Genomic DNA, 24,370 nt, shown 5'->3' on the forward strand with positions numbered 1-24,370 from the left:
AAATTAACATTCTTTCCCAGCCCTGCCTGAAAATATTAGGATTGAAGCTATGATCTTCTGCATGCAAAGCAGATTTTCTATGGTTCCTCCCAAATAGACAACTGCCTTACTCTGAGACTGGTCCCTCCAGCTTCGTATTGTCTTCATTGACTGACAGCAGCTTCTCCAAGTTAACTCTCCTAACCCTACCTGGCTGTGCAGAGGATTGAACTTGGGTTCTTCTGCATGCAAAGCAGGTGCTCCACCACTGAGCTATGGCCCTTAACAAGACATGGGAAGCTGTCGTATACTGAGGGCTCATCCACACTTTCACTTGTCCCATGCCTAGAATTCACAGATCTGAGTGGTTTTCTCCCTTACCTGCACTTTCTATTATAATAATTTGTATTACATTTTCTGTTTTACAATTTCAAATAAACATTTTTCAAATCTTAAAATATCCTGTGACTTCCCTTTCTTCTCTTTCCATGCTTAATTTTATCATAGCTGTCAACGCTTCCCCTTTTTTAAAGGGAAATTCCTTTATTCTGAATAGGATTCCTCGCAAGAAAAGGGAAGAGTTGACAGCTATGCATTTTATACCCCTGCATATTTTGCTATAACCATTTCCCACTTTTACATCCATCAAAAATTATTTACTCTGTTGAAATTATCTTAGTGCTGCCAGGGTTCTCAGCTCTACACAGTTATTTTCCATATATTCAATAAATATTTTCCAATCTTCTTTAGATGTATGTTCTTCTTGCTCTCTTATTCTATGTGTTAAATCTGCAAGTTGTGCATATTCTGTCAACTTAAGTTGCCAATCCTCTTTAGTTGGGACCTCATTCACTTTCCATTTTGGGGCTAACAAAACACGGGCTGAAGTTGTTGCACACATAAATAACCTTTTCTGATACCTGGGAATTTCAGTCTGGGTTATCCCCAACCAAAAGGACTCTGATTTTGGGGGGAAAGTAATTTTAAACATTATCCCAATTCATTATAAAACATTTCCCAATACCCTTTTACCTTTTTGCTAACACGCAGACCCATTTGTGTCACAACATAAAAATAACTTATACATGTACAATTACAGTGGAACCTCAGGTTAAAAACTTAATTCATTCTGGAGGTCCGTTCTTAACCAGCAACTGTTCTTAACCTGAGGTACCACTTTAGCTAATGGGGCCTCCTGCTGCAGCCGCGCCGCCACCGTGCAATTTCTGTTCTCATCCTGAAATAAAGTTCTTAACCTGAGGTACTATTTCTGGGTTAGCGGAGTCTGTAACCTGAAGAGTCTGTAACCCGAGGTACCCCTGTACAATAATGCAACAACCTTTGGGATGAGTGCCTATTTCCTTGTGGGAGCATCACCCAAGGAAGGTGACCATAAATCTCCAAGGGAGTCATCAGGATCAAGAGGTAGATGATAGATTTTCTCGGTGCTAGTCACAAATGGGAGTGGAAAAGTCCCACACACTGATGCCCAATGGTTCAGCCCTAGTTGGGGGCAAAACAATGTCACATGAAAGAGATCAAGAGAAGACAATATAAATGAACAGGAAAAGGATATTTGTTTGTAGGCATAGCCAGAATATAATTGAAAGACAGTTTCTCTTTTTTTTTGCCACAGCTTTTCTCCCAAAACCTTGAATATTTTCATTTAGCAGCACAAGATAGTCTTTTTGCACATCCCACAACATCTTAGAATGGATCAACCCCCTAATGTAGAGGTTCCCAAACCTATTTGGCCTACCACACACTTTTGGGGGGGGGATTACTCAGCACCTCCCTGGAAATCTACCTTCTTTAAGTGAACAAACAGAACAGAGCAGAACAAACCAAACAGAAAGATGTAGAGACATATTTTTGTTTTTTAATGTGACTTTATTTCTACCTACACTCCACAACATTACATCTTTACATCTTTATATCTTTACTATGGTAAAGAAAGATGTTGTTGTAAATAAGGCACCTTGAAGCTTGAAATTATAAAATTATTTATTTATTATTTATAGTAACATTCACATCACATACAGAAAATTAAGATAACAAAGAATAATATTAAAATAAAAATTATGAAAACCATTTGAAACAATCCTAATGAGAAGGATGAACCTTGTGCCCTGCTATCAATTTATTAATGTTCAGTTCTTTTTTGGCAGCAGCATTCTTAAATCACCACAATTAGCTATTTGCAGTCGGTTTCTTTTTTCGTTTGAATCCACGTTTCCCCTAAATATGATGAAGGAAATGCAACCACGTTTCCCCTAAATATGATGAAGGAAATGCAACTCAAAACTTTTGTACCATAGCCCATAATCCAGGATAAAATGTAGGTATCTGGTTTTGCCGCTAGAGCGATCAGCAGCCTTCTTTGAATTTCAATTTCAATTCCTCATTTGTTGTTACTTCTATCAGTTCTTCTTGTAATTTTGGAGATTCTTCTGTGTTTGCACTTGAAAAAGGGTCCAAAATCCAATCGGGTTTTAACTCTACGTTACATCGGTAAGCGTCATTACACAACAGATGAAAGAGGTATGAACAGTTTTACAAAATATTCTTTTCTTTTCTTCTTTCTTTTTACTTCAACTGACCCCTAATTTTTATTCAACACCCCACCCCATTGCACCCTAGACTACTACTGCCCCCTTGGATCATTCCAGCACCCCCTAGGGGGTGGTATCACCCACTTTTGGAAACACTGCCGTGATGGAGCAAACCCCATTGGATTAGCCTCCTTTTCATCCTGGACCCATTGTCTACTCTCTTTTTAAAAATATGTGAGTGTTGTAAATTGCTAGCAACTGTTAGCAATATTTTTCCTGTTATAAAACATAATTCCTCCCACTTTCTTCTTTGATCTGCACAATATCTTTGAAGTCACTCTCCCTATGATGTGGTTTACTGCCCATTACCATTGGGAAATGTATTCCCCTGGAGGTCCACACCCCGATACAATGCCTTTTCCAGCCCTAATCCCCCATCACTGTCAGTAAATGGATTTGCTCAAATAATTTTTGACAGACTGAGATATTTGATTGATGGATTGATGGATGGATGGATGGATGGATTGATTGTGTTTCCAAGTTGCTGCATAAATGGGGTTCTCTGAGTTAAAGAACAGAAAGCAGTTACGAAACAGAAAGATAAAGCAATGTTAGGTATCAGGTCCTCTCATGCAGCCACCCTCTGGACTTGAGCTTGAGGAGACATTCAAAGTGCCCCCAGACTGTCATTATTATGTGGGAAGGTTTCACGAGTGTATCATTAACTTAGGTTTATACGCTTAAAGTGCTCTGCCACCTAGTCCAACAAATTCACTTTTAAAAAGAGAATTCTTGTGGTTCGAAAAGTGACAAAGAAATGTTTAGAATAGTGTGGAATGAACAAAACAATAGCAGGAGGGTATATAAGCACTTTGCAAGTGAATCAGGATGAATGTTCACCGCGAGGACCAGCTCTATGGGGCCAAGGTGTTTTTGACACCCCCCGTTGGGAGGGAGCCGGGCCCACTCAATGTTGATGGGGCAGAAGAGGCCAGGTGCAGAGCTAAGTGTGGCATGGCTTCAGCGCCTGGCTCTTCCTGAGCGTGAGAGCGTGAGAGGAGCCACCAGCTGCTGAAGCCATGTCACATGCATGCTGCACATCACACACATGATGTCACACACACACGGCACACGCTGGGCACTTGATGTCACAAATGTGCGCTGCGTGCTGCACATATGATATCACATGCGCAACATACCTTGGGGCCCTTCAATCTTAGGCACAAGTTGGTGCCTCTGATGCTTACTGTTGTATAACCACCCCGCCAACAAATCAAATCATACTCTAACCTCTAACCTTTGTGCAAGTAAATCAGGATGAATGTTCAATAAACAGATTGTATGGAGAAGCGCCCAGGGAACAGCCCTTATAGATGGTCTTAGAATCCTAGGACCTATGAGAAGATGTAATCTTTTAGGTACATATCTAGTTACCAAGCTATGCAGGACTTTGTGTCAAAATTAGTGCTTTGAGCCAGGAAATGGATTAGAAACCAAAGAATATTTTTTTTAAAAAATGAACCAATGTTATAGGTTCATTCATGCCTGATCCTGGTTAGAAATTTTGCAGCCATATCCTTCACCAGTTATTTTCCAGACCCTCTTGAAGGGTGGTCCTGTGTGCAAAGCATTACAATATTCCAAACAGGAGTTTTAAAATAATAAAATGGGCTGCTGAAGCCCGGTTGTTTAGGCTACAGCTTTCATAACTTTGTTAATGTGTGATGACATGTCACATTTGTTGTCATGCATCTCTGAAAAGGGATTTAATTTATTTGCTTAGTCTCAGTGATATATTCGCCTCAATAATAACAAATGATCATTTATCAGACTTGCAGTCCATCTGAAGAAATGTGGCTGATCCAGCCTGGCTATGCTGGTTCTCAGAAGAGTTTCGTATGTTATTTTCACTAATATATGTGTTTATGCGCACACTTTAGTCTTTGCAGTTCTGTACACTGGAAAGCTTCTAGCCCTTTCCAAAGCTACCTTCCCATCCAGCGTTAAAGCTGGGTGACAGAACACCTCCCCTCTCGTCAACTCAGTGAGAAGGGATGTATTTTGCAGAACTTTCCCCTTGGTCCCTTTCTGCCCCTAGTGGTGTGGGAGACCAGCAGCAAAGCTGGGTGGCTGAATACTGTATCTCTCTGCTTCTGCTGCCTCACTTACCAGGGTTATTTCTGCAGTGTTGATGGGGCACTCATGGGGCCACCTCCTCTTCCATTTCCAACTGAGGCAGCTGCCTCACCCTGCATCATAGGTGGGCTGGCTCTGTGAATTAAATTTATCCACTCACCCTATACAGGCAGATAAAATAAATTACTTCTTCATACAGCTCATATTTATTTATTTATATTTTTTAATGATATTTTTTAAGATTTCAAAGAAAATTACAAAAATAGTAAAAAAGAATAGAAAAAAAGAAAGCAAAAGATACAAAATACAGAAAAAAGTAGAAACAATTAAAAATAAATCCATCCTTCTATGTCTTGCCTTTCATTTACTTGTTTCCCTGACCTCCTCACACCTCCCTTTTTTGTATTCCAATTCGAATGGTTAATTCAGCAAATCCTTTCCCTCTTTGTTTTTATCTTAGTTCTTAATCTTAATATATCAGAACTTTATATTTTCATCTATTAATTCTTAATCTTAACATATTATAACTTTATATTTTCATCTATTAACAATCCATTTTTACATACTCTTTTTTAACATTGTTGCTAAAACCGCTTCATTTCATTCCAACATCATTTTAACATTCATTAATTTTGCAATGTTTCTGTAAATAATCTTTAAATTTCTTCCAATCTTCTTCCACCAACTCTTCTCCCTGGTCTCGGATTCTGCCAGTCATTTCCGCCAGAACCATATAGTCTATCACTTTCATCTGCCATTCTTCCAGGGTGGGTAGATCTTGTGTCTTCCAATACTTTGTGATGAGTATTCTTGCTTCTGTTGTGGCATACATAAAAAAGTTCTATCCTTCTTTAACACCAATTGGCCGACCATGCCCAGGAGAAAGGCCTCTGGTTTCTTCAAGAAGGTATATTTAAATACCTTTTTCATTTCATTATATATCATCTCCCAGAAAGCCTTAATCCTTGGGCACGTCCACCAAAGGTGAAAGAATGTACCTTCATTATCTTTACATTTCCAACATTTATTATCGGGCAAATGGCAGATTTTTGCAAGCTTGACTGGTGTCATGTACCACCTGTATATCATTTTCATAATATTCTCTCTTAAGGCTTTACATGCCGTGAATTTCATACCTGTGTTCCACAACTGCTCCCAGTCGGCAAACATTATATTATGTCCAACATCTTGTGCCCATTTAATCATAGCAGATTTAACCATTTCATCCTGCGTATTCCATTTCAACAGCAAGTTATACATTCTTGATAGTATCTTAGTTTTGGGATCTAACAGTTCTGTTTCCAATTTTGATTTTTCCACCTGGAAGCCCATACAGCTCATATTTAAACCATGGAGCTCGCTCCAATGAGAGGCAGTGATGGCCACCACTTGAATGGCTTTAAAATAGGATTGGACAAAATTGTGGACAATAAGGCTATCCATGGCTACTAGCCATGGTGATAATTTTCTACCTTCAACATTAGAGGCAATATGCTCAGAATTCCAGGTGGGGAAAATTGCAGCTGTTCTCATGTCCACTGTGTAGGCTTCCTATAGGCATCTGGTTGGTCAATGTCCATCTGGTTGGAATGATGCTGGGTGCTCATTGCAACAGGTTCATTTTATATTCTAAATCTAAACCAACAAAGTAGATCCCACCATCCTGAGGCCTGCCCAGCTTGATTGGCAACAGCACCCAGTTGTTTGTACAGCAACATTTACAGGACCTCAGGGAGCAATAGACACAAGCCCAGGTCACTTGTTTTATTAAACAGGTGACCATATTGCCTCTAACCCCTCAGAACAGGCACAGGCAGTAAAGTTGAAGGTTCCCTCTCCCTACTAGTAACATCTAGTGAGCAGAAGGAAATGAAGGTTCACAAAACAGTCAGAAGAGAGGGAAATATTTTAAAGCAAACTGTTCCTTAAGCATGGTCTTTCCCCAGACAGCCCTTTGGTTCGAAGAGCACTAGGGTGCTAGGTCTACAAGTGTGGTCAATAAGCAATGTGGGGGCTATGTGATGTATCACAGCAGTTATGTCAGACAAGGCCCCTGTTGTGTTTTGTTCTGGCCCTCTCCCTTCCATAGTGCTGAGCTTAACTAAGTGTTACCTGACTTTGATATTCTCCATACGGCTTTGGCATTTGGGCTTGTTTATATGTCCCGACAAGGAGAGAACAGATCTGTTTAATGTCCCCTGTATGTCTCTGCAGACGCTTTAAAAGATTACATTGCAAATTGCCTTTGCCGTAGGGGCCGTGGCTCCCCAGTTGAGCCAGCTAGTGGACTTACTAGTGGCAGATGAAATTGTTTGTGTAACAAGTGTAACAAGACAGATTGACTGTGACTAGATATCTTGGGAAACCTGCCAAGGATGTGAGGCACACAGTTGTGATTTATCCTATGTTGCATGTTGGAAGGAAAATGTCCTCTCTTCAGTGGGCTTCCCTATCCAAGTCTGGTTTAAAGACACTGGTTGTATTTAACTAAGTCCTCCTTAGAATTTAAATGAATGAGCCTCACATAATAGAATCATAGAATAAAAGGCTCCACAGGTCTTATAGTCCAACCCTCTGAAATGCAGGAATCACAGCTAAAGAATCTCTGACAAATGGTCATCTGATTAAAAACCTCCAATGAGGTTTTCAACAGTCTACCACCATCCAAGAGAGTCCATTTCACAGTCAAGCAGCTCTTACCATTATAAAGTGCTTCCTAATGTTTAGTCAGAATCTCATTTATTGTTGTTTGAATCCAGATCCTACCTTCTGGAGTGGCACAAAACAAGTTTGCTCCATATTAGTCATGTGAACCTCAAAGCATCTATTCTGAGCAGGGTTCTAGCACTGAATATCACCCACAGAATCCTAAGGAGGAAGAGCAAGAAGTGCAGCTTTGAAGTTACCCATCCACAATTAGGGTTTATCCACACCTGGCACTTTCCAGGCACAGTCCCACACTTTAAAGCTTTTGCCCTGGAGCTTTTCCCATGAAAACCTGCTCTTTATTGCCGAAGCATAACAAACAGCAATTCAGGTTTTCTCTTTGCCATTTGCTCTGATTCAGCTTTGAAGGGTAGGCTTTTGCAGGGAAAACTCTGGAGCGAAAGAAAGAAAGAAAAGGCACTTGGACATAGAGCCTTAAAACATGGACTGTGCCTGGAAAGCACAGAGAAAAGGTAAGTGTGGATAAGTCTCAAGTGTGATGACTCGCATGGAGATATCACAGTAGGGCTGGTCAGATCAAGAGGAAGGGTGGGAGCAGCTCAAGGAGCTGGAGTCTGGTGATCTTGGGGACCTACCAAGTTGGGATGGGTTTCATCTGGTTTCAGAGAAATCTTGGAATTATCTTGGGAGAAGATGACTGGTGCCAAGTCTGGCTCCAGAAAAGGTTCAAATGGATTGTCAGACAAGAGACCCAGCATTAGCCACTGGATGCTCCTGATCAATCCATTTGGAACAAAAAAAAACCCCTCACCCCCCTCAGCAAGCCTCCTCCCACAGAGGACACATCAGATGACAAGCCCTCTCTGCCTGGGACCCTAGAGTCACTGTCAGTCAGAGTAGACAACATTGGACTACAGCAGAGGCTGGTTCCTTAGGACAAATGGAGGAGGAGGAGGAGGAGGAGGAGAAGAAGAAGAAGAATAGTAGTAGTAGTAGTAGTAGTAGTAGTAGTAGTAGTTTGGATTTGATATCCCGCCTTTCACTCCCTTTAAGGAGTCTCAAAGCGGCTAACATTCTCCTTTCCCTTCCTCCCCCACAACAAACACTCTGTGAGGTGAGTGGGGCTGAGAGACTTCACAGAAGTGTGACTGGCCCAAGGTCACCCAGCAGCTGCATGTGGAGGAGCGGGGACGCGAACCCGGTTCCCCAGATTATGAGACTACCGCTCTTAACCACTACGCCACACTGGCTCTGAATGAAGCACTGACCCGCCAACTTCAGACTGCTCTCAATCACCATCCACCTGCCTTCTTTCTTGCATCCACTCCAGGGGGAGCAACACTGGATTTCAGATTCCTCCCCTTCATCCCAGTGTTCTCTTTGTAGAGCTCAACAGGGAGGGCCAGACCCATAATTAGTTGATGCGACCAGCCACTGGTTCTGATTCCGTTGGTATAGGCTCTACTTACGGTTGGCCTCTCTGCCTTCTGCCCTACCAGTCCTGATGTTCATCAGCCACCACTGCTTGGTTAGGGGACTTGTGGTCTGACTCAGTAGAAGGCAACTTCCTAAATTCAGCATAGCAGCAGCTACTTTCTGGGCTAGAAACACTCTTCTGCACTCATCCCTCTCCCTCTGCTCCTAAGGATGCAGCCTCCCACACATTCTGCATGCCTATCATGTTAGACAAGGACTCTGGAGTGGCAGCTTTGCTTCAGAATTCCACAGATGGCTGTCAAGGCCTCTTAACAAATTCACCCAGAAGCCCTGAAAGCCCTGTCTCCTGACCCAACTCCTGAAGCAATGATTGAGGAAGAGCAACCCACCACCTTTCATCAACCCACAGCTCTAGAGGCAGCACCTTCCTTAGCAAATGTGAGATTTCTGAAAGCTCTCGTCATCATTTACACTCCAATGTGATGGGGAAGGTGGAGAATGAAGCCTGGCTTGTGGAATTTATCTACCAGCATACTCACAGCTGAGCTCTTTCTGACTACATCCCTATTGTTTCAAAAATATATTTGAAGAAGGACTTTGAATTCTGGCGGAATGAGATCATCAGCCTACAGTACCGAAATAGGACTTGGGAAACAGTGGCTGCTCCTGGAAGCATAAAGTGAGTCACTGCAGTTCCTACAGAAGTCAATGGCACCTCTCCAGCGTGCATCCCTGAAGCACGGTTCTTTGGAAGGTGCTGGGTCAACACCAACTCTGATTCACCTCTCCAAGAATGCTAAGGGCAACAAGGCCCTTGTCTCTCAGCACAGGGGAGCCAGGTTTCACAATGCTTCTGCTGTAGCTGCATCGCAGACTGTTTGCGGCACAGGCTAGCCAGACAGTGTGGATGTGAACCAGACCAAAGTTTAATTAAAAGCATTTGGGAATGATGTGAGGATGCCTTTACGAAGTCAGCATTACTCACTTCTTAGGAGAATGTTGCCAACCTGAGCTGTCCTCTCATTGCTGTGCCATTAGTTGCAGGGATAATCTTATCCAGTGCTTTTTTAAAAATAAACTAAAATAGGTGCCAGAACACACCATGTGCCCACCACCTTCCTCGCTGCCGCTTGCCCCCCTCCACTTGCTGACTCCTCTCCTGCACCTTTGCTGCTTCCTCCTTCTCTGCTGCTGCTGTCTCCCGTGGCTGCAGGCACAGCCTCCCAGAGTTGTTTTGTCGCGACCCTTTCCACCCCGAAAGTGCCTTCTAGGAAAGTACCTGATGATTGTTAAAAGGGTGCACCAGAGCCTTACAATCGACAGGCACCTTTCTGGAAGGCTCTTTGGCGATCATAAGGGTCGGGCCATAGTGCCTCTGTTCTTATTATCACCAAAGCGCCTTCCAGAGAGGTGCCTGACGGTTGTAAAGCTCTAGCTTGCCCTTTTTACAGTCACCAGACCCCTTTCTGGAAGGTGAATTGGTACGGCCCTCAGGAAGGCTGTGCCTGCAGCTGCAGAAGGCAGCAGCAATGGAGGAGGAGAAGGTGGCAAAGGTGGGGGGCGAGCGAGTGGGAGGGAGGGAGGGCAGACAGGCAGTGGCAGCAAGATGGTGGCAGGGGAGGAAAGAGGTGGCAGTATGCCGTGCCGATGCGTACTGACCTAAAAAAAAGCACTATTTATTCATTTATTTATTGCATTTTTAAAAATTACACAGAAAGAATAAATTAAAAATTACACCTGAATACACAAAAAGGAAAAGCAGTTTGCTTGATCAATGGCTGTTGGTGGCTACTTAGGACAGTATCCAGCTAAGATGTACTCCAGGGGTTAGCAACCTTCTTTCAGCCATGGACTGGTCCACTGTCCCTCAGACCTTGTGGAGGGCTGGAGTATATTTTGAAAAAAGAAAATGAACGAATTCCTATGCCCCACAAATAACCCAGAGATGCATTTAAATAAAAGCACACATTCCACTCATGTAAAAAACCAGGCAGGCCCCACAAATAACCCAGAGATGCATTTTAAATAAAAGGACACATTCTACTCATGTAAAAACATGCTGATTCCCGGACCGTCCACAGGCTGGAATTAGAAGGTGATTGGGCCGCATCCAGTCCCTGGGCCTGGGGTTGCCTACCCCTGCTCTTAGCAGACTCATTAATGTATCTAGGCGAGCCTTGTCCATTAAGAATATAATAATAGCCCTGCTGGAACAAGGCCAGTGGCCCATCTGCTACAGCCTCCTGTTTGATGGTGGCCAGCAAGGGAAACCCACAGGCAGGACCCAAGAACAAGAGGCCTCTCCCCTACTGTATTTTCCAGCTGCTGGTTTTTAGAAGCATTGTTGTCTGACAGCTTAAAGCAGAACATCACCATCAAAATTAGTACTTAGTAGCCATTGATTATTTTTAGTTAGCCTACTTTGAATAGAACTAGCATTGAATATAACCCTTACTTTTTGAAGTTTTTTTTTATCCATTGTTTCCAAAATAACTGATCCTGTAAACTTATTGTGACACATATACTCAAGGTATATGTGGGTGGGGCCAGTTGTACATGTATATCTCTCTGGAAAATTTAGCTATAGGAAATACTGCTTTAGGGAAGGGGTGGAAAGATTTTGAAGGTGGCCACAACCACGCAGGAATGTTCTGCTTCCAGTCTTTCCAGGAATGGAAAGAAGGAACAGCTACTTAGTGGGAAGAAAACAAATGTTCCAGTGTTTTGTGCATCTGGCTTCCATTGTTGGACCTCATCCATGTAGCTGAGGGATCTTTTTTTTCAGCTTCTTACATGTGCATGCTTGGAGGTAGTTTTGATTACTGACACCTCTTTTTCTCTCTCTCTGTATGGACTAGTGGGGGGGTTGGTCCATTTGGCAGGGCCAGTCTAGGACATTTTGGCATCTGAGGTGAAACAAAAAATGGTTCCCACCTCCCTTCAGGAAAGAAGGGGCAAGTGATTAGGAACAAGGGGTCAATAAAGTTCTACATCAGGAACAAGGATGGAGGAGACCAACAGTGCTTCCTATTCACCAAGAGGTCCCTCTAAAAGTAGCATTACAGAGCGGGGGGGGGGGGGAGCTGCCAAGGCAACAGGATCCACAGGGGCAGCAGATCTGGCCTCCAAGTAGTGTGCCACAACTGTCACTGCCACCATGGCAGTGGCAGCAGCAGTGGGCAATGTGCTCCTTGGGGGCTAGATATGCTGCCCCTCTAGTTCCTGCCACCTGAGGCAGTTGTCTCACCTTGCCTTATGGGTTGGCCAGCCATGGCATTTGAGCAAATAGAGCACTGTCCCACCAACCTCAGCCAGCCATAAGTCAACCCCATCCTGCCTGCCTTATTTACAATCAGTCTAATCAGCTACCTTTGCCTTAGTCTCAGTGTTGTCCCCTGCAGGATTCAGTAGGGAGGCAGTTGGGGACAGAACTGGAATTAGTTAGTTTTGCCTGTCATTGGCTCTGGTGCCATCTTCCACTCTTCCAGTCCCAAGGGGCTTTGGAGGGAGCCTCCTTTCCCTTCTTCCCATAAAAGTGGAGAGCAGTGGCTGCCGGAATGGAACATATTTTCAATGGAACGTGGCAGTTGACGCCATCTGTGACGCCGCCACTGTGCTAATGGGGCAATCTGTATTGTCTCACCTCTATCAAAGCCTTTGGTGAAGGAAACTTTGCTGGAAACAAACCCAGGCATCCCTTATGCGTCCTTTCCAGTACTGGGAAAGGCAAAATGACTGGGTCGTTTTGAGGTCTCTCCTCCCACACTGCCTGCTTCTCTCTCTCGCTCGCTCTCTCTCTCTCTCTCTCTCTCTCTCTCTCTCTCTCCTTCTCTTTTTTCTTTTTTTCCATGCTATAGCCCAAAGTCTGTCCTAACAGGAAATTTTCAGTCCATTAAAAGCCAAAAGTTACTGGAATTGTGCCTTTTTTTCCTTTTTTTTCTGGGCTTTCAGTGAGTTTCTCGAGCATTCTCATTAATCTTGGAAGGAACAGGTGTGAAAAATTCATCACTTCCCCTCCAGGGCTTGTTCAGACACACTGGTTGTGTAAGACACGACCAGGCTTCTGTCTGGCAGGGCTAGTAATCTGCTTCTAATTAACTGCATGCAATCCTTGTCCCCCCCTGCCCCTGCCACTGATTCATTCCTGAGCCATGAATGAACAGCTAATACAGAAAGTAATCAATAATGGTAAGAGTGTCCTGCAAAACTTGAACCTCAGGTCGAGGGCTCATATGTGGCCCTCCAGGAGTCTCTGACTGGCCCTTGGAATTCTCCCCAAACCCCACCCCTTACTGGCTTGGCTTTGTGTTTCTGCCTGGCTGGAATGTGTCCTTCAACTCTCATAGTGTCTTTTCCATGTCTTGATGGAGGGTAGAGAGGGGTGTGAGAGCATGTGGGGAAAGTTGCATACCTTCCAACCAGCTGCCTTTTTGTTATTTATTATCAGTCTGCTATATAATGTACATATTTCCGATGTTGTTTTATTAAGTTGTTTTTACACAGAGAGAGCTTTATTGTGGTCCATTGACCGAAAATACACAGTAAGGTAAAGTTAAAGGAAAAGGGACCCCTGACCATTAGGTCCAGTCGTGACCAACTCAAGGTTGTCACCTTCACGAGCATGCGCATACCACCCAAACAAACAGAAACCCAGCCCCCTGGATATTTCTTGTAAAATATAAAAATCTGCCCAGATGTATGGCAACCCTATGTAATAGTATCAATCTTATCCTCAAGTAGAATCTTGACATGAAAGGAGTCAGCAATTCCAGGTTGTTCTGTTAATAGATTGATTAGATGCTGCCTAACCTGCTTATACAGACTACTGATGCAACACTATGAAATTATAAGTGTTGTCAGACATGGAAAAGACAATGTTAGTAATATGGAGAGAAATGATTAGGCAAGTTAGAAGAAGTGCAAAAATCTAAGTATTAGAATGTTTTAAGGAGAGTTAAAACATTATACGATCTGAAGAGAAACCAGAGTAGTACCTGGAGGTAGGCTGTATGAATTGTGTATTGCTTTGTAACGATTTGTCTCTGGACCGTAATAAAGATTGTTGCTGTTGTTGAAACATTTGTCATGAATAAAGTTTGAATGCATTAGATTTCTCAATTTTTTTATCAAACTGCATTCAGTGTACATGTCAGAAAAAAAGATTTTGTAAGGAAAAGAGTTAAAGCAAAAGTTGTAACGTCATGTATAGATAGTTATATTGTTTACTATATAAATAGAATAATGTTTAAAAAGAAATCATCACATGGTCTTCAACAGCATGCAATCAAGACTCTCATATGAGATTTCTATTTCCTCTTTAATATACAATTCCAGTAGGTTCCACTGGTATCTTTCTTGATTTCTTAACTTAGCTGTTATTCTAATGATTAATCAAGTTAATCCAAATACTGTATTACAACTTTTCTAAACAATGGTTAGCAAAACAAACACAAGAAAATCCCCTGTGCATTCCAATAGATTAATGAAATAATGCTGCCTCTGGCAACTAGTCCAAAATCTCCCATGCCTTCAGTGCTTCCATTAATGAGTCATGCTGACATGAACCATTTCCCCCTCCTTGTGACTGTGATGTAAAAGCCAGGGGAGCCAAATAACAGGGTGTTTAGGGGAATTGATGGGCACTGGGACCTAGAGGAAGCCAGAATAGCAATGTGTCATGGCAACCATGTGCACACCTGGTGCTTGGCAGTAGCAGATTAGACCTGATCAAATGCAAGAGGGAAGGAATAGATACCAGGGGCTGTGTGATGGAGGAATGGAAAACAATCAAGGAAAGAGTCAAGGGTGAAGACAGCATCCTCCATTGTAAATAGTGGTACAGGTCAAAAGAGATCAAAAGGACTTGCCTCTTCTGAAACCCTTTCCCCTTGTTGGGGCTGTTTGTCTTCAACTGTTACCCTGTTGTGTGTGGGGAGGTGTCCTTTCATCTTCTGTCTTTGTGTGCATCCCTTTCCATCTCAGACTTCACTAGGTGGAATGTTGCTGCATGGTAAGTGGGCTTCTGGGGGCGGGAAATGTTTCAGTGCATAGCAGTGATAACCTATTTGGATAATGATGATGATGATGATGATGATGATGATGATGGCTTTATTATTTATACCCCACCCATCTGGCTGGGTTCCCCCAGCCACTCTGGGTGGCTTACAGCACATAATTTTTAAAAAAACATTGGACATTAAAAATTTCCCGATATAGGGGTGCCTTCAGATGTCTTTTAAAAGTTAGATAGTTGTTTATTTTCTTGATATCTGATGGGAGGGCGTCCCACAGGGTGGGCGCCACTACTGAGAAGGCCCTCTGTCTGGTTCCCTGTAACTTCACTTCTCACGGTGAGGGAACCACCTGAAAGAGTCTAATGCTGCTGTTTTTTGCAGATGCAATAGAGGCAGTGATTAAGACCCTCTTTGCTATTGCTATCACCACTTGGTAGGCTTGTTGTTGAGCTCTAACCCAGATCTGGTCTGATACAAAATAAGTTTTCTGCCACTGGCGCTCTAGCTGACTCAGCAATTGATTCATCACCCTCAGCTCTGGTGGAAACCATAGGGCTGTCTAGGCTCCATGCAATTGGAGAGGGCACTTCAGAGCCAGACAGTCGATAGCCCTGGTTAACTCCACATTCTAGCAGGTCACCAGGGAATCAGTTGAAAGGCCATCAATACAGGATAAAACATCACCTACCGCTCTTTGGAAACCATTTGTATCCATTAAGTGGAGGGGGTGGAACATCTGAATCAGTCCTACCTCCCTGCAAAAGGGAAGGGTTGTGGAGAAGTCCAGTTGCACCAGGAAGTGATCTGACCATGACCTTTTGTTTCACTTTTACTTCGTGTCAGATCACCCATATCCATAGAGGTGAACACCACGTCTAAGGCATGTCTGCAGCTACAAGTTGGGCCAAACTTACTCAGGGACAGCCTCATGGATGCCGTACTTTCCACGAAGTCCCAAGCAGCTCCTTGTAAGGTTGTGTCTGCATGGATTTTAAAATCCCCTGGGACAATCAAACTACGTGTCTCCAGCAGAACATCTGCCATGACCTGAAGCAGATCAGGCAGAGAATCCTTGCTAACCTTCACAGGACCCATGATGCAGTATGACTGCAAAAAAAAAAAAAATAATGTAGAAAATAAAACAAAACAAACAATAGGATAGTATTAATATAGCAACATCCTACAGGAAGCTCTTCAAATTCAATTTGGCAGCCAGTGTGTTGAAATCTGCTCCTTGAGATAGGGTAATTGAAACACAAAAATGAATCATTACAGTCTCTTTTGCACAATTTTAAACTGCACATGTCCTGATGCCACACATTGCAGAAGAAAATAAACTCAAAATCATTCCCTTTTCCCTAACCTACCACCTGATTCACATGATGGGAAGCACAACAGGGTCTGAATTCTTCATCCCAACTCCCCTTGGGGAATTGCCATAGTTCAATGGTGAAGCATCTCCTTTGCACACAGAGGGTTCCAGCTTCAATCTTCAGCATCTTCAGGTAGACCTAGGAGAAAACCCTGTTTAAAATTCTGGGGAGCCGCCATCAGTATAGATAGATATTTTTAGGGTTGCCAAATTCTAAAAAGCAAAAAAGAGTTCACAGCCTTCTAGTTCAGTATTGTCTACACTGACTGGCAGCAGCTCTCCAGGGTTTCAGGCAGGGACTCTTTACCCAGGCCCACCTGGAGATGCCGAGGATTGAATCTGGGGCCTTCTGCATTCAGAGCAGATGCTCTGCCACTGAGCTATGGCCCTAAAACAAGCAGAAGATTGCACGATCCGGGAGAGGTTTCAAGAGATGGACAGAGCCTGGATGAGGCTCTCTCTCAGCATTAGGCAGATGCTGGGCAGTGTAGTGTAGGGGTAGAACACTGGACTTGGAGGGGAGGGGGAGGGGAAGCCCTTGGCAGGACGAGGGAGTCAGGGGGGCGAATGGAAGAGGGATCCCAGCAGAAGGAGAAGAGAGAGGGAAGGAAAGGAAGAGGGTCTGGAGGAGGAGAGGGGAGTGCTGGGGGGTAGGGGCAAGGGAAGCACTGAGAAAGCTATGCAATGGTGAGCGGCTGGGGTGGGGGCAAGGGAATGAAGCAACAGAAAAAGGGAGAGCAAGCAAATGGGGAGTGATCAGAAACCGAAGAGGGAGGAAAACTCGTTTGGGGAAAAAAATCAGAGAGCGCAGCAGAGATGCAGGTAAAGGAGGGAGGAGGGAGATTAAATCAGTAAGTCCCAGTTGGGGAAAGGGAGGATCTTCCAGAGCCAAACATAGCCTCATTTTCTGGAGGACGCCCCCAAAAGGGGAGAGAAAGGGGGTCTTGTGGTTTGGGGAGGGATCATTGGATGGGAAAAGAGAGTGGGAGAGGGGGGATGTGGAGTAAGCACACTGGGGGAGGAAGGGGAGAGAGAGAGAGAGAGAGAGAGAGAGAGAGAGAGAGAGAGAGAGAGAGAGAGAGAGAGAGAGAGAGAGAGAGAGAGAGAGACTGTCGATTTTGTCCTGGGGGGCTTCAATCAGGAAGTGCTGCTGCAGTTGGGAGCTGAGAGGTGACTGCCTGTCACTCGGTCTCCCTTCCTCCTGCTCTTTCCCTCTCTCACACAGAGGAATTCAAAATCGCCCCAGCACGTGCATGACACACACACACACAACCCCAATTCAATGGGTTTTCCAAATGACAAATAAACATGCACTGTTGGCAGAGGGCCTTCTCAGTAGTGGCACCTTTCCTGTGGAACACTCTTCCTACAGATGTCAAGGACGTAAAGAATTACATAGCTTTTAGAAGACATCTGAAGGCAGCCCTGTATTGGGAGGTTTTTAAAGCTTGATGTTTTTATAATGTTTTTACATATGCTGTAAACCGCCCAGAGTGGCTAGGGAAACCTAGCTAGATGGACAGTGTATACATGATAACATTATTATTATTATTATTATTATTATCATTATTGCAGCTGTCTTCTCCTTTCTGTGCCGCAGCCCCTCCAAACCCACTCTGCATCTTCACGCTCTTGCTCCAAAGCACTTGAAAGTGGCGCAAGAAAAGAGAGTCAAGTGCTACAGCCAGGCAAGCAGCCAATCAGAAGCTTTGGTGATGATATCCAAAGTGTATCTGTGTTTCAGTTCACTTATTGCTTTGGAAAGTGAAATTAGGAAGTGTTAAGTTGTGGGCGAACATATCAGACGACACAGCAATTCTTCAAACAGCTCTTGTTTATTCAAAGGCCAGAACAGAACTGAACTGAGGAGCTCAGTCAGCCTGCTTATATAGAGCTCCAGAACAACGTAACTGTTGCAACTTTCTAAAACTATCCAATCACTGAACGTCACTTTCGATCCTTCATTTGCATACAAACTATCCAATCACTAAACGTCACTTTCGATCCTTCATTTGCATAACTATCTACAGTATCCCCCTGCTGGCCCAGGGTGAGAACTTCAGTACATAACAGGAAGGTTCACATTTAAATGTAGAATCGATTTCATTGTTGGCCCTTCTCTGTTTTCCCCTCTGCAGAACCCTGTGAGGTAGATTGGGTTGAGAGACAGTAATGTGGTTTCCCATTGAGCTTCCATTCCAGTGTGGGGATTTGAACTCTGGTCTCCCAGATCCTAGTCCAATGCTCTAACCACAACACCAGTTGTGTATAGGCTTTGGAATAATGTCCCATAGAGGGAAGGTTGCCTCCCTCATTCTCAGATTCGAGAATTATCTAGTCACAGCATCTCAGTCTTACCAGGATTCAATCTGATGTTAGCTTTGCACGGGATTTCACCACCATCTTCCTACCTGGAAAAACAAGGTGATAGGGAGTTGTTATTGGGGTGGGGGGTAGGGAGAGAGATTATATCTTAATTCTCCATAATCGTGTGCAGCGAACATAATGACAGCTTACTCATTCCTTCTGAACTGCCAAACATTCTCTCTTTCCCTGCTCTGCAAGTCTGAGCTGAGCAACGGGAAAAGATTGCAGAGAATCTGTCATCAGAGCATTGCAACGGAGCTACTGAAATCTGCTGGAAGGGATTTTGGGATGGCAGCTGTCTTTAATAATAATTTAAACACACACACACAAGTTAGCCACAGAAAATGTGAACAAGTCAAATCCCATATGCTTGGAGGTTTCCTTCTCGTCCCCAAAGACGTCGAGGCAGGATATGAGCAGAGGTGTACGCTGCTGTGCCGGAAATGCAGAGAGAAACATGAGGCATTATGCCTCCCTATGCTCTCTTTGTCTGCCTTTCGGGAATGACCTCATCAGCCACGGCCTCCCACCATGACAGGAACTGGAGAACCATACATGGCCCAGAAGAAAACACAAGGGCTGAAGGAACTGTACACACTATATGGCTTAATCAGAGGATCTTGTCCCATGCGGCTTCCTTTCCAGATATGTGGGACTGGAGTAGGTGTTGAAAAGGGCCAGGAAAATCAACAGAAGCTTGGAACGACTTCATTGTTTGAGGAAAACTTACGGCTGGGGTGTAGAAACTCTTTCAGCCCAGGAGCCATATTCCCTTTGGAGAAACCTTTTCATGCAAGTATAGTGGTACCTCGTGTTACATACGCTTCAGGTTACATACGCTTCAGGTTACAGACTCCGCTAACCCAGAAATATTACCTCAGGTTAAGAACTTTGCTTCAGGATGAGAACAGAAATCGTGCTCCGGCAGTGTGATGGCAGCAGGAGGCCCCTTTAGCTAAAGTGGTGCTTCAGGTTAAGAACAGTTTCAGGTTAAGTACGGACCTCCGGAACGAATTAAGTTCTTAACCCCAGGTACCACTGTAGTGGGTTGGACCAGAGACAAAAGTGGGCAGAGAAATGAATGTACATTTTATATTTGTACAGTAGGCTAGTTTCTACACTTACTCACACACCTCTCTCTGTCCTCCTCCACATCAGAGTTCAAGGACACTTCTGGCCTTGCAAAAATACTCAACACTTCAGTACCTGTCATTGAACTACTGGTAGAGATGGGGGAGAAATTCTATTTACAGTTCCCAAAACAATACGAGAACTGAAACACAGACATCCTTTGAAAACAGCACTTCTCTGAATTTTGTTATGCAGTTCTCCAATTAAACAATGTGTACAAAAAAGTATAAATTAGGGGGGAGTGTGCATAAAAAATGAATAAATTAATGAAAATAGCTTGAAACATGCATTATATTAAGTTAAATGGCTTGCAAAAATCTGCACAACTGGCAAATTGCCTACAAAAAAGGTGTTTATTAAGAGAAAATTGCACTAAAACATGAATAATTTTTTATATGTATAGAAAGGGTAAATTTCTGCAGCAACATGAAGAACTGAATTTAAGATGGGGAAAAGGAGAGACAAAGAGGACCAAAATTGACAGATCCATCCCTATGGGCAATCTTCCATAGGCTGCATGCTAATTGTGGGAGAAAGTGGAGCCAAAGATGGGCAGGACAACAGATAAGACTCTCAGCTTTGTACAGTTAGCTATGTTCCAGCCACACAAAAGCCAAAGGTTTCTAAACATGCACCTCTCCACTGTATATTCAGGAAAGTAAGAGGTGTTAATGAGCATGGTTCAAGCATGGTTACCTGCCCCAACCATGTAAAGGCACTTGAGAAGCTGCCCATTAGGTACCATAATATATCCTTCAGTATAGATCATCTCCCAGAAAGCCTTAATCCTGAAGAAACCAGAGGCCTTTCTCCTGGGCATGGTCGGCCAATCGGTGTCAAAGAAGGATAGAACTTTTTTTATGTATGCAACAACAGCAGCAAGAATACTTATAGCGAAGTATTGGAAGACACAAGATCTACCCACCCGGGAAGAATGGCAGATGAAGGTGATGGACTATATGGAACTGGCGGAAATGACTGGCAGAATCCGAGACCAGGGAGAAGAGTCAGTAGAAGAAGATTGGAAGAAATTTAAAGACTATCTACAGAAACACTGTAAAATTAAGGAATGCTAAAAGGATATTGGAATGATGTAATGTGGTTTTAGCAGTAATGCTATATAGGGTTAAGGAAGAATGGATTGTTAACAGGTCAGAATGTAAAGTTACAATATATTAAGATAAATTAGTAAGGTAAAAACAAGAATGGAAAGGAATTATTGCGGAAATAATCAATTGAACTAGAATACAAAAAAGGGAGGTGTGAGGAGGTCAAGGAAATAAGTAAATGAAAGACAAGACCTGGAAAGATGGATTTTTTAAATTGTTTTTACTTTTCTGTATTTTGTATTTTCTGTTTTTCTTTTTCTTTATTTCTGCAATTTTTTTGAAACTTTAATAAATATTTTTTTTAAAAAAAAACACCACATAATATATCCTTCAGGCTCAGAACAGTTCTCCACCCTTGTTCTAACCATTATGCTGCACCAGATGTGAAGAAGAAGAAGAAGAAGAGTTTGGATTTGATATCCCGCTTTATCACTACCCGAAGGAGTCTCAAAGCGGCTAACATTCTCCTTTCCCTTCCTCCCCCACAACAAACACTCTGTGAGGTGAGTGGGGCTGAGAGACTTCAGAGAAGTGTGATCAGCCCAAGGTCACCCAGCAGCTGCATATGGAGGAGCGGAGACGCGAACCCGGTTACCCAGATTACGAGACTACCGCTCTTAACCACTACACCACACTGGGAGGTTAAGTATACTAAAATCCACCTACCCCCACCCCCACACATAAGCAAATCTCACTACAGCCAACCAAAGACAACAAACCACCAGATAGACCACCCCCCAACCTCCCTCACCACCGAGGAAATACAACAAGCGAATAGTAAGAGAACCCATACAAGTGACCCTGACACAACCCCCTCCCCACATACACTAAGTAGTCGAATAGAAGCATTACCACCCCACCCCACCCCACCCACCACTCTCCCTTCCCTCTCCCCCTTTTCTTCCCAACCTAATACTGCATGCAACACTAATGTCTCACAACAAATGAAGCTGATCTGTAGAAAACACAACTTGAAAAGACACAATGCACGTATTTACATAAACTAAGAAATCTTTAATATTTTTTTAAAAAATGAAATGAAATAAAAAGTGTAATTTATTTGTTTATTTTTCAAAGGGGATTATACAAATCAACAGAGGAGAAGTCTGTTGATGGCCATGATGACTACTCCATTCTCCACTGTCAGTAACTGGTATGCCTGAATAGTGAATATCTCTCTCTCTCTCTCTCTCTCTCTCTCTCTCTCTCTCTCTCTCTCTCTCTCCACTCCAACCCCCCCCCCCCCCGAAACTAGTCCCTGTGTTGGCTAATGGCTCCAGCATGTGTGCTTCTGTCGGAAGTGAAAACTGCATGTAAAGTTATCAGACATCCATCCATCAGAGTAAGTGGCTCCCTCCTCTCACCTTGCCCCACACATTGTTAAATGCTTTGCAGAGCAGTTAAAAGCTGATGCTGCTAGATGATTCATTGCAAACCCACACAGGGGCTGTGGAGTGGCTGAATCAGCACAGGGATAGATAGATATAGATAGATAGATAGATAGATGATAGATGATAGATGATAGATAGATAGATAGATAGATAGATAGATAGATGATAGATAGATAGATAGATAGATAGATAGATAGATAGATAGATAGATAGATAGAGATAGATAGATGATAGATAGATGATAGATGATAGATGATAGATAGATAGATAGATAGATAGATAGATAGATAGATAGATAGATAGATACACACACAGACACACACACACATATATAAATACATACATAATGGGTTGGGAACCCTGTGGTGGAGTGAACCTCTTTCCAAATTTGAGCGAGTTTATCTGGGCGGGGGGAACTATGCAAAATAATTTTTGGAGTCCTTACAGGACCCTGATGGAGAAAGTGGTACTGTTAAACTACATGAAAGAGTCTCCTGGAACTGTTTTCAGCAGATGCAAAAGAGATGGTGAAGAAGGCCTTCTTTACTATCATTATTGCCACTTGGTAGGCTCAGCATTGAACCCTGACCTGTGTTTTCACCAATAGTACTCTAGCAGTCTCAACAATTGTTTCATCACCCCATGGTCTCCACCCCTCCCAGTTTACCCTGAGGCAGTCTGAGCTCCACAGCATCAGAGAGGCAGAGATGGAGGAAGGGGTGGGTGTGGGCTGCCCTGGGTGTCACCACTGACGGGGGTGGTGACAAAGTGCTGGGTGGCACTTGCTGCAGGGCCTACAGTGCACCCGAGCCATGCATCTCTCCTGTGCAGGCTCCGAGCTGCCCAAACAGTTTGCCCAGTGCCTGCCCCCCCCCCAGCTGTAGAGTGGCTGAGTGGGAGGAGGCAGGCAGACTCCGGAGGCCCTGCAGCACCCAAGCAACTTCCTCCGCCACTGCAGAAAGGGTACTTTGGACACAGACAGTTGGTAGCCCTGGTTAACTCCACATTCCAGGGAATCAGATGGGAGGCCATCAACATGGGATAATGTATTCCCTACTATTTGGACCATGCAAATTGGTCCCACCTCCCTGCAGAGGGGAAGGGTTGCAGAGAAGTCTAGTTGCGCCAGGAAGTGATCTGACCATGGCACTTCTTTTGTTTCACTTTTACTTAGTGTCAGACCACCCATGTGCACAGAGGTAAAGGCTTTGAGTAGGGCCATTTTATCCACCCAAGTTGTACTTCCCCAGCCATTATATTGGCTAGGCCATACTTTTGAGGCAGCCCTGGCCCTCTCCCCTTAAAAACAAATGCAATTATAGAAAACTAACTTAAAAAGTACACATAACGATTTAAAAATGATTTGAAACATCACCCCATTAAAATATTAAAATGGGGAGGATTTTATAAAGGAATGGAGAGAAGGTAGGACCACGAGAATCTCTGCTCATTGTCTGTCTCTGTTGACAGGACTGCCTCCTTCTGGTCACATTGGGAACTGACACTCGCCCAGCAATTCAAGCTGAAACATCCGGCAGAAACACCTTGAAGGCAGCCCTCAAGGACCCCCTGGGATGGGGCTTTGCCCATGATCTTGTTTGAGCACTCCACAAGGGTGTTGTGAATGTCCTTGGCACAAGACAAGGTAGCTCAGTCAATAGAGCATGAAACTCTTATCCGCAGGGTCATGGGTTTGAGCCCCACATAGGGTAAAAAGATTCCTGCATTGCAGGGGGTTGGACGGGATGGCCTTCATGGTTCTTTCCAACTCTTTCCAATTCTATGATTCTAAGAGATCTGGGACTTGATCAAGCTGAGACACTGAGTGTAGGGCAGACTCTCTACCTAGACCGTGCCCAGCTTGGTAGCTGTCAGCATGGGGGTCAGTGAGTGCCTGCCACTGTCAAAACTCTGGGAGAGGCACCTGTAGACCAAGTGTAGCCACAACTTCAGCTGGTTGCGCAAGGCATAAAATTCCTCGAATAAAAATCACAGCTGACTCTGTTCACCTAAGCATCTGCTTTTGAGATGCCCCAGCTATCAACAAAACATATACTTTTCATGAGCACTGGAAAACTAGTTCACACTTGTGTGTGTACACATGCACACACTGGATATATATGGTGCTGCCTTAAGAGGACTGTGCTAGAGAGTCCTGGCAGCCTTAGTGATCTGATGGGAGATGTGGGGTGGGTGTGGGTGGGTGGGTGTTAAC

This window comes from Podarcis melisellensis (assembly GCF_964234715.1).
Source record: "Podarcis melisellensis genome assembly, chromosome: Z".
Taxonomy (NCBI): Eukaryota; Metazoa; Chordata; class Lepidosauria; order Squamata; family Lacertidae; genus Podarcis; species Podarcis melisellensis.